The following is an 8371-nucleotide window of genomic DNA, read 5'->3' as shown; positions in this document are numbered from 1 at the left end:
AAAAATTCCACAGATGAGCTTCTGACTTTGCACAATTAAAACTGTTTCTCTTCCTCTCCCTACAGACATCCAGTGCTGGGTGCCACAGAACACGTTCCCATCCAGCAGGCTCTCTGGGCCTGGATCTTTCCGTCACGTCGACGTGTAAGTTTGCCCAGTGGGTGCTAAAAATGTTTCTGCACAGGGTAGACAGAAATAAGTTAACGATACATGAAAATGTCTGCAAACCACACAGACACATCCCACCAAACCCAAACTAAATTGGTTACCAAGTCAACTTTCCTTACCTCGATCCCCCAAATGACTATAACCACTAGACACCATGTGGGAAGAGGGGGAATTGGCTGAAAGAAAGTCAGAAAGGAAAGAGAGAGTTCCTCAACTGAATGTGGTTCAAATATCTGTTCTTTGCAAAATTTACAAAAACATCTACTATGTAGACAGATTGCTAGGGACCCTCCCGGGGCCTTGGAAGAGACCCACAAACGAGAGCACTCATGTTTAACTTCATTTGTTTGATGGTACATTGCCTCTGCACCAGACTATTGAAGGCCACCAATATTTGCCCAGTTGGAGACAGCCAAACTGGTTTAAGTGGGTTTGCAATGAAGGAAATAAACAGGAGACAGGCTTTTCTCATTTATAAGGTCCTGCTGATAATCATCAGAAAAAGAGTCACATATAAAATAACTACTAAAATTTTTTTACAAAACTCCATGGCCATAAGTGCAATTTAATGTAGTAGAAATCACTTACAAATCACAACAAAAGGTTGGTGACTAAGGAGAGGTGGACAGATAAATCACAGGACATTTTCTGGAAAGGGTAGATCTTGAGATAGCTTTTATGAGAGGTAAGACCAAAAAAAAGGGGGAAGATACGTTCTAGAAAGGCACATAAAGTCTAAATAACTGGAAGAACATCAAATTGTATATATGGAATAGCTTAAAATTAGCTGGAACAGTGTTTGTAGAAAAGCACAAACTTAAATGTGACTAGAGCTATTTCTGGGCATAATGGAGTTACTGGTACACAACTAGTCCACCAAGTGTAAACAACTAGAAAACTACACAAAACATATGAAATCGGTATTTTCAGATATCGAATGTCAGGCGTTTTAGGACTGTAATTTCTGAAAGAAGAGAAGCAAGTGAGGTGAGCCCTACCATAATCCTGGCCTTTTCCTTTCATATATTTTCTGGGCCAGGGTGCAGGGAGGAGAAAGCCACACAGCGTATGGCAGTCCCACTGAGCTGCAGGGTCAGGAAGGCTGAGGCAGCGGGGCTTTGTGGGGCGGAATGTGCCAGAATGGAAGAGCAACACAGAGAAGTCTGCGGAGGATCCCCGCGAGTCTTTGGCTGAATAATAAGACTCACATGTTTGGGGTGAAACTCCACAGAGCCGGGCAAATAACAACTATCGAGGAAAGACAACTGTATAAGCTGAATAACTGCAGGAGCTCACACAGGGTTGGGAGAGATTTTACTTTAAATCAGCCAGAATGCAAAGACCTTGTTGAATACCTGGGCAGTCAGGTGAGTCCCCAGAAAGAATCCATCTTACTAGTAGGGTTAAACTAGTCTTCAAGCAAAGGCCACTCTAGACTCAACCTAAAAAAGCCTCAAAGGGATAAAATTGATCGGAAATGAATTTCTCACCAGAACAAAACTCAGTACTCTTTAAAGGAACACATACACAAAAATACATTAGGAGAGAATGTAACATTCATAGTCACAAAAGCTAGCTTCTAATCGAAATTACTTGACATGCCAAAAACAAGAAAATGTAACCCGTTATGAAGGGAAAATCACTCGACAGAAGGCAGATTTAGAAATGACAAAGATCAAATGAACAAACAAGGACTTTAAAACAACTATGATAAACATGTTCTAGGAACTAAGGCAAAATGCGAACAAAATGAAAGGTAAATGGAAATTAGAAAAATAGACAAATAGATCTTCTAAATCTTAAAAAAACAAAACCCCAATATCTGAAATGAAAAGTCCACTCGGCAAGCTTATTAACTGATTATACATTATAGAAGAAAAGATCAGCGAGCTTGAAAAAATGTGAAATAGAAAATATCTCAATTAAAGCACATAGGAGGGAAAGGCTGAAAAAAAATGAATGAACAACTTCAATGACCCGTGAGACAGAATTCCTAGGAGGAAAGGAGAAAAAGTGTGGTACAGAAAAAAATATTTTAAGAAAGCAAGACCACGATGTTCCGAAGTTAATAAAAATTTTAAACTTACAGATCCAAGAAATTCAATAAACCCCAGGCAGAATAAACTCAACAAAAGCCACACAGGAGGGGAAGGAAATAGATTTTTACATCATAAAGTGATATACTATTTAAAGGTAAACTATGACAAATGAAAGATACATTCTGTAAACCCTGGAGCAAACGCTAGAACAAATAATAGCTAATAAGCAAGAGTGGAAATAAAGTGAAATACTAAAAAGTTTTCAGTCCAAAAGAAGGAAAAGATAGAAGGAAAAAAATACATGGACAAATAAACAAAGAGTTAATTTTATCAATGATCACATTAAAAACTGAAATCATCTATTAAAAGGTAGATAGATACTGACATACTGAGTAGAAGGGCTACTCATTATAGCGTATTAGAATGCAGGTAAGTGAATGTAATTTTAGAAATAATTTGTAATCCCTCCTAACATATTTAAATATATAAATTGTTCATAAATTATGACACTTTATAATTAGTGATACATTGTTTGCAATATCCCTTACAATTGCTTGCAAAAGCCATGGTTAAAAACTGCTTCTACTGGCATGAAAATAATTACACATTAAGTTCGTAAATATGTAAATATGTAAATATATAAATCAGGCATATTATGTAAATATATAAATTAGGCATATTTTTTCTTCGACCCATTTTATAGATGAGGAGGCTGACTGGCAAGTCTATGAGAGCCTGCTATAGTGATAAAGGTATGGTTAGGAAAAGCAGACCAGTGGACGTGGGGTTAATTGGCACAAATTGGTGATGGATTGGATATAGGTAATGAAGACAAGAAAGCATCGAAAAAGTAATTCTAAGGGTTTTTAGATGTAGTTGCTTTTTACCTGATGAATTGTGAAGAAATATTTCTTTAGGCTCAGAGAGCAGAAAGAGCTCGATTTGTAACTGCTCAGAGCAAAGCGTTTCAAATTAACGAACTTAACCTGATCATCTCGTTAGAATGTAGATGAATGCAGTAATCTGGGGACGAGTCCCAAGTTTCTGCAGTTCGAAAAGTTCCCGGGTGATTCTGATGTGGCTGATTCAGGGACCACACTTTTGAGTACCAAGGTGTGAAAAGTGACTATTGGAAGTTCAGGTGTAGATTTCTTCTGGAAGACAGAGGAGGGTCCTGCCAGGGAGCACTTTTCATGCATTTGAAAGGAAGGAGTCCATTGGGCTTCTTTAGAGGCAAGCCAGCGAAGGGGCTGCAATCTTGAGATCCTTGGTGTAGCGAAGCGGAGGATCTGGGGCAATCGAGGAGGAAGAATAAGAACCGTCAGAAAAAAAGGAGAACCAGAATGTCGTGCCTCTGAGGGCTCCTACGGAATACCGAGGGTCAAGGAGGAGGTCAGTGGAATTCCAACCGGTAACTCATTCGTCACAGCATCTTCCCTGGCCGCTTTTGCTTTATTTGCTCTAATTTCTCCAGCCCTCTCTTGACTATCGTAGATGGTTTTGGGGTCGTCCGTGCAAAGCTTCCCCACCCCTTTTGCCAGACAGGCCTCTCCTTAGCAACGAGACCACCATAAAAGCTGCCGTGTTTTTGTGTGACCCATCCCCCCATCCTCTCCCTGCAGTCGACCAGTCCAGGCATGGACGCCTGGTCCCACCTGGGCCAATCATAGTTTGTCCCGGGGATGATTCGAAATAGGACTCGATCGTGCAAAAGTCGTTTGGTACAAAAGAGTCTCTGTGAAAGGCGTTAGGCACAAAATCTGCAGGTCGTTGCCAGTCAGGTTAGAAGCCAGCACAGAGAAGAGTTAAAGACAGGTGTTGGAACAGAGCCCGGGCGGTGTCCCCGGGCGCTCCCGCGGCTCCCTAGTCCAGCTGCATCTCTTCCTGTCCCATGACGTGGTTAGTTAACACTCCCTTCTGTGGCCCGGAAAATTCCCCTACTGCCTAGGTGACTTTGAGTCACTTGCAGCAGAATCCTAATCCCCAGCAAACCTTTCCCCTCCTCCCCTCTCATACGCCACTTCCCTTGGGCCTCTGCACCCTGTAGCCTTCCCCAGGTACTTCCATGGGGTGACACGCCAGGCGGGAAGCAGCTGCCGGACAAGGACCATAAAACCCGGCATTGGTCTTGGTGGATGTTAACGCGTCACTGAACGCCAGTGCACCAAATCCACGTGCTCATGGCAACAGCCCCACACGAGTCTAATCTTCAGCGCACTGGGCCTCCACTGGCAGATCTTAAGACTCTGGGGGCAGAACATAATGTGCGTAACTATTTGCGATGCACGATTTCCTTTTCCCTCGGTGAGACGAAATTAAATTCATTTTGGAGTTCTCAGAGTTTCTGCTCACCGTCTCCCACCCTGCCCAACTTCGCATTCTGGGGACATTCCTGCTGAACTGAAAGCCCCAGATCCCTGAACAGGGCCTAGCCCTCCAGTTTGTTGGGACGAACAGAATAAGTTAACTTCTTAACTGCTGGGACATTAACTTCTTAACTGCTGCAACATTTGGAAAAAAAAAAAAAAACCCCTGCCATTCTGCAAAAAAGCAAATAGTATTAGAACTTCCCAGTCCTCCCTTCACTTATGAGAGAGAGACATTATCATTACTGTCAAACCACACAACCACAGGCCTGGCTGAGAGCAAAAAGCCCACCTCCTACCCCCTTCCTGCAGACAGATCTGCTGTCATTCCTAAGCTGTCACTCGAGGAAGACGGCAGCTGTGTTATTCTATGATTTATAGAGCAGATTTGCATTTCCTTGCCTTTGAAGCTTGCCTATAATCTGCCACATAAATATTTGAAGGACGGGATGGTGGAAACAGACCCAAGCAGCTTAATCGAACACTTGGCAGGTAGAGGACTTAGGCTGGTGTTCCTTTCAAACGGCCCCATCGCCCCGGGGCCTCTTGGTGTGTGTGTGTGTGTGTAGGTACACAAATGGAAATTAGCGTGTGTTTAAACCCACTCTGCCAACGAACTCACTCAGCTGTTAGCAATTACCTGCAGCACAGACTACTGCTGCCCCACCCCAGGGCCAAACCCTGGGGCCAGCTTTCCTCTAGACTAAAGCTCCGGGAGTAGGGACTGAAACTTCCAGAAGCCCCATGTGCACTAACGGGGTGACCTGGGCTCTGCCCTGCCCTACAGCAGCCCCGAGGCCACGGGGAGAGGCAGCTTCCCCAGGGAGTGGGGCTTTCTGCTGTCTCCAGGACCAGAGGCCCCGATGGGGAAGCAGGGAAGCCTCAGAGTCTCTTTGTGGTACAGAAAGCACTCTCTGGGTCACAGTAAGTTCCTCTCAGCTGGCCTGGCCAATGCACTCTACAGCCTGTTGTCCTGTAAAGACAACAAGCTAAGTTTAACTTAATCGTCTGAGCAGAAAATATGCTCTTCTGTTTTCACGGTGCCCGTTAATATGCTACAGAATCGGTGGAAACGGAGAACGATGCCCCCCTCAGATTCAACACGTGTTGAGGGCGGCCTTGATCCTCAAGACCACCCAGGAAGCCACTCACGGCCTTGGCGCCTTATCAGATGTCATACAAAGTGTGTGTGTGTGAGGGGGGCACTGAGGGACGAGGCCCTCAAATCTAAAGAAGAGCCAGTGAGCAGAGGCCCCACGTGAAGGCCAGGGCCGCCCTGCCCTGAGGTCTGTGGTCCGTGGCCTGAGTCCAAGCCGTGTACCTTCCTGTCACTGTTTTCTCCTTTGCAAAACGAGTCCGTCCGTCTCAGCGACCTCCACGCTCCCTTTCCTGCCAGTGCCCTGCGGCAGGCTGGGGCTACAGCCATGATTTCGATACGCCTGGATGGCGAGGTGATCTCTTCCCAGAAGGCCACCTGGCATTCCGGAGCTCCAGAGAAAGAACCCCGCCGTGTCCACAACAGGGTTGTCTGCAGGACCTGGGACAGGGAGGTGGGGAGGCTGGTGACAAGAGTCAAACATGCAGCCCCTAAGAGATGGTTTGACCTCACGGAAAAAAGAGCCCGGTTGCCTCAGCAACTCAGCTCTAAGTCAGGGGAAGCAGTGGTCCAGGTCTGGTGTGGTCCTCTCTTCCACAACCGTCCGCCCTGGAGGCGAGCGGACAGCCGGGGCATCTCGCTAACCTCTCCGCCCCCAGAGGCCGGGCGACCCTGCTCTAGCCCTGAGGTATTGTCACACTGCTAGACGGAATGTTCTTCTTCTTCTACTCCCAAGCAGACCGCCAAGAGCCAGAGGCCCAGGTAGGGATGGGTGAGCTCTCCCTCAGTGATTTCCAGAGAAGCTGAGGGTGTGAGCAGGTTGGCGTCCTGGAGCGGTGAGCAGAGGACAGGGCTCTGATGTTAATGTGGCGTCATTTGGACAGGCCACGAGCCTACACTAGTTTCCCCAAAGCTTTAAAGGAAACCAAGACTTAACATGGATCAGGTGACCATATCCTGGGGAAGCGGCTGCTTGGAAGAGGGAGGAAAAGTGACCGGTTCCCAGAGGAAGCCCAGTGAGCATGCTCGATGTCACAGCTGAGGGAGGGGGACGGAGGGGAGGAGGACCTCGCGCTCTCCACCCAGGCCAGGCTGTGATGGGCTCGGCTCCTTTGCACCCGGTAGGAGCAGATGACCATCCTGGGAGAAGCTTTCACCGCAGGCAAAGGAGGAAAGAAGGGGAGCGACAGGCACAGAGATGGAATGAGATTTGGGGACCCCATCCATCAGTCAGTCCTGATGCCCACCCGCAGCATAGGCTGCAAAAAGGTGGGGTTAGTACCCCACGAGGCCGGACGCCACTCCCTGCCTCTGCAGACCTCGGCAGAGCTGCCACCCACAGCAGTGGCATCGCCCTGAGTCTGCAAGAAGCAGGAGCAGCTGGGCACCCCCTGCCGCAGTGGGGGAACCGTGAACCATGGGGGACGCAGAAAGTAGGTCCACTGGTTACCTTGCTCCTGTCTTTTTATACCTGCAGTAGAAGCGACTGAGCAAATCCCCGCTACAGAGATTCGGCAGTGCCCGAAGAAGCCTTTCACCTCCTCTCCTGAGTTCTTTGTCAGCTTCTCCCGTCTTAGCAGGGCTGAGCCCCTAGCCAAGCCCATTGTCCTGTGGCCTCTGCAGCTGTGCCTCTGACCTGGTGGGGCTGCAAGTCTGAGCAGGAGAGGCTCTGAGAAGCCAGAATTCTTGCTGGTGATCCGTTTCCAGCTGCGGGCAGGAGCCGGGCTGGGTTCCAGGAGCAACCGTTGATCAAGTCACTAAGTACGGACTTGGCTCCAGCCGCACAGTCACCTCTTTCCTGCCTCAGGGCCTTTGTACTTGCTGGTCCCTCTACCTGGAATGCCCTTCCTTCTGATCCTCACCTGACTTGTGCTCCTTCCCCCAGCAGATGTCACATCGCCAGAGAAGCCTTCCCTGACCACCAGGCCACTGCAGCCCCTGTTTACTTTCCGCTCTACTGCCCTGTTCCTTTCCTGACGTTTACAACGATCTTCGGTGATCTCATTCATCCGTCCGCATGTTCACTGCCTCTCTCCACACTGGAATGTTAGCTCCTTTAGAGGAGGGGTGCTTTCTTTCCCCTTCACCCTGCCCCCCGCTCCCCGCTCCTAGCACAGTGCGTGGTGCGTAGCAGGCTCTTCGCGAGTAAACAAACGAGCGGATGAATGCGGCTGCTGCGGGCTGTGCGGTTGCTTTTCCAAATAACCTCGCCCCCACGCTTCTCCTCCCTAACAGGACCCCAAATTGTGTCCGGCAACCTGTCCTACCCATGACCATGTTTTCACTGAGTGTTCACGGTTTCCTCTTCCTGTGCCAGTAACTCGTTTCAGAAAGGACATGTGACATAACTCTGGCAGAACCACGAGCACAGATCTGCTGGGTGGGGGTAGGGGTCTAAATGAGTTTTGTCCTATCATAGAAAGAGAAGCGGGCACTGCCATTTGATCCGAATACGATGTCGTAAACACAATGGCTCTCATTATCGAGCCATTGTGCGTTGCATCTCTTGTTACTTGCCACCAAAGGCATTTGAACCATAGAGACTATGGCATATACTGCCCCTGAGTCCTACTGGCTGCCCCTGGCCTGTGGACCGGGGCCTTGGCTTTCCTTCCCGAGGTAGAGTGTCAGGTAAACAGGAATCGATGACCTATAGTTACTTCTCTATTTCATCCACGCATCCAACAAACCTCATTGAACCT

The 8371-nt window shown here is 47.9% G+C and overlaps 1 long non-coding RNA gene across 1 annotated transcript; it reads right to left on the bottom strand.

Moving 5' to 3' along the window:
- Positions 1–45: 45 nt before the first annotated feature.
- Positions 46–7279, bottom strand: LOC120585091 (uncharacterized). Its single transcript, XR_005648219.1, has 3 exons — positions 7141–7279; positions 3194–3496; positions 46–176 (listed from the first exon to the last, which is right to left on the bottom strand). It is a non-coding gene; the product is annotated as an uncharacterized LOC120585091 (long non-coding RNA).
- Between the last annotated feature and the right edge of the window lie 1092 nt (positions 7280–8371).

The sequence above is a fragment of the Pteropus medius genome, unplaced genomic scaffold (assembly GCF_902729225.1).
Source record: "Pteropus medius unplaced genomic scaffold, Ma_sr-lr_union100, whole genome shotgun sequence".
Taxonomy (NCBI): domain Eukaryota; kingdom Metazoa; phylum Chordata; class Mammalia; order Chiroptera; family Pteropodidae; genus Pteropus; species Pteropus medius.
The sequence above is the reverse complement of the archived record's forward strand: the minus strand, read 5'-3'. Positions and strand labels throughout refer to the sequence as shown.